General features: G+C 38.5%; 1 protein-coding gene across 1 annotated transcript in view; it reads left to right on the forward strand.

The window, feature by feature from the left end:
• LOC100761751 (integrin beta-like protein 1) overlaps nt 1–2,500 on the forward strand; it is a 197,622-nt gene that overhangs the window by 127,585 nt on the left and 67,537 nt on the right. The window lies entirely within an intron of this gene.

Genomic DNA, 2,500 nt, shown 5'->3' on the forward strand with positions numbered 1-2,500 from the left:
CATGTTTGAAAACTATAACAGTGAGTCTTGAATGAATGTTTAGTCAAGGGTACACTTCCATTTATTTATTTATTTATTTATTTATTTATTTATTTATTTATTTATTTTGAGATTTAGTCTTACTCCACAGGCAGGTCTGGCTTAGAACTCATTGTGTAGCCCAGATTGACATTAAGCCAGAAGCACTCATCTTTCCTTAGTCTCCAGAGTGCTGGAGTTACAGACAGAAGCCCTTGCACCCAGTTTAGCACTGCCAATGTTAACTCCACTTTTCATCATTGCAGGCTGGGTTTACAGAAACTTTCCCATGACTCTTGTATTTGCTTCTTGTGTGCTCCTCATTGGTATATTTGATGTAGGGAATATTGCTTCCCCCACATTAAAACACACACACACACACACACACACACACACACACACACTACAGAGAGAGAGAGAGAGAGAGAGAGAGAGAGAGAGAGAGAGAGAGAGAAAGATACACTATGCTGAGATCTCCTCATTTATACCTGTTGCTGTGTGTTCACCAGCTCTTGAGAAGTCATTAATCTTGTATGACTTATGCACTGTTCTCCTGTATTAATTTCTCCCAAATTAAACATTTTTAGCTAATATTGAATCCTCTTGGGAAAAAATTGAAAAAGAAAACACATGCATACCCAGATGGTTCAGGAGAGTGAGCATTCATCTTGAGCCAGACAGTGTTCTTCCACCTTGGTACTTCCTGTTCAAGGGCAATGCCTGTGATCTCAGAGCCAGTCATGCCCACGACACTACCCTTTAACCCATATGGATGAATAAATGACTCATTGTAGAAGCTTTCAAATAGCTGAAATCCAGGGTTGACATATTGGGGAATGAAATCTAAATTCACATGGTCATCCTCAAGAACTTCATAAAGCCAAGTATTGCAAGCATACCAGACATTTTGGTGCAGATCACAGACTGTATCCTCCTCTGCCCCATGAAGAAATAGCAATGGCATAGAAAGATAGCACTGCCATAGAACAAAAGTGGAAAGAGCTTAGAGGACTAAAAATGTAGATTGAAGTTTCTGTCCGACTTGGTCCTTCAGCTGTTCAGTCCCAAATAAACACAGAGAGGCTTATATTAATTATAAGATGTTTGGCCCATTGTTTAGGCTTATTACTAACAAGCTCTTACAATTTAAATTAACCCACAATTCTTATCTATTGGCATGAGACCTTGTCTCAGTAAGGCATTCTCATCTTACTTCCTCTGCCTCTGACTGGCGACTGCATCTCTGCCTTCCTCTTACCAGAATTCTAGTCTGGTAGCCATGCCTATACTTCTTGTCTGGCTACTGACAAATAAGTGTTTTATTAAGCCAATATGAGTGACAAATGTTTACAATTTACAAGAACATTATCTCACATCATAAAGACTTACTGAATAAAATAGACCCAGTAAGAAATAGAAAGGCTTAATGGCAAAATTCCCAACATGATTTTTTCCTAGGTGACTAGCATTTTCAATTTATTAAACAGCATTGAGGAACCAGCAGCATGACTCCGTGGGAAATGGCATTTGCTACGAAGTCTTACATTATTTAAATTCCTGGAACCCATATTAATGAAAAAAATAACAGATTCTTTTCAAGTTGGACTCTGACCTCCGTGTGTTCATTGTGGTATACACACCTGCACCCCACCAAATAAATGTAATTTAAAATATGAATAAAAATAGCATTAAGCCCTCCATAATTAGTATAATTTATTTTGTTAGTAATTGGAACAGATTCTGGTTCTAAAAACCTCTTCTTAATAACTCATGGCCATCTTTAAGCTCTTTGATGCCACTTTCCCCAACCCAAGACAGGATCTTTCTGTAGTTCTAGTTGATCTGTAATTCCCTATGAAAATCAAGCTGGCCTTGACCTCAGAGATCTGCCTGCCTGTGCGGCTGCATCCCCAGTGCTGGGATTAATGATGTGTGCTATCATACCTGAATCTTCTTTGTTAATGTTGCCATGTAAATGAACTTCAGGCAGAAAATAACCATTACAAGGTTTAAGCATGTGCTCCGAGTTCAGCTTGACAATGTTATCTCTATGTAGTCCTTCTTTTCTCCTTGTAACTTTCTCCAAGGTTTCTGCTTCTTTTGGTCTTCTCTGGGTTGGATAGGTTCTTCTCTGTGGTGGGGGAGGATTCTCCCTGACTGTGAATGCCTGTGGGTCACAGCCACAGGGATTTAACGGCATTCTCATCTACTAGATGTTTATAGTTTTAAGAACTTCCAAGAATAAGTAAAACTTTTCCTCCTTTAACAATTCCTTCAGTTTTACTGTTAAGAATGTCAACTAGCCTACAAATGGTAGTGTGTCCTGCACTGTGTGTCCTTACAGATCTAACAGTCCCTAAACTAAATCTCTTGCCTGTGTCCATGTATTTTAAAGTCACTTGCTCCTATAAAGCAGCAAAATGAATTGTACTTTAAACGTTAAAGATTTTGTTTCAAACATAGTTACTTATGCATACATTTC

Source organism: Cricetulus griseus (genome assembly GCF_003668045.3).
Source record: "Cricetulus griseus strain 17A/GY chromosome 1 unlocalized genomic scaffold, alternate assembly CriGri-PICRH-1.0 chr1_1, whole genome shotgun sequence".
In the NCBI taxonomy this organism is placed as follows: Eukaryota; Metazoa; Chordata; class Mammalia; order Rodentia; family Cricetidae; genus Cricetulus; species Cricetulus griseus.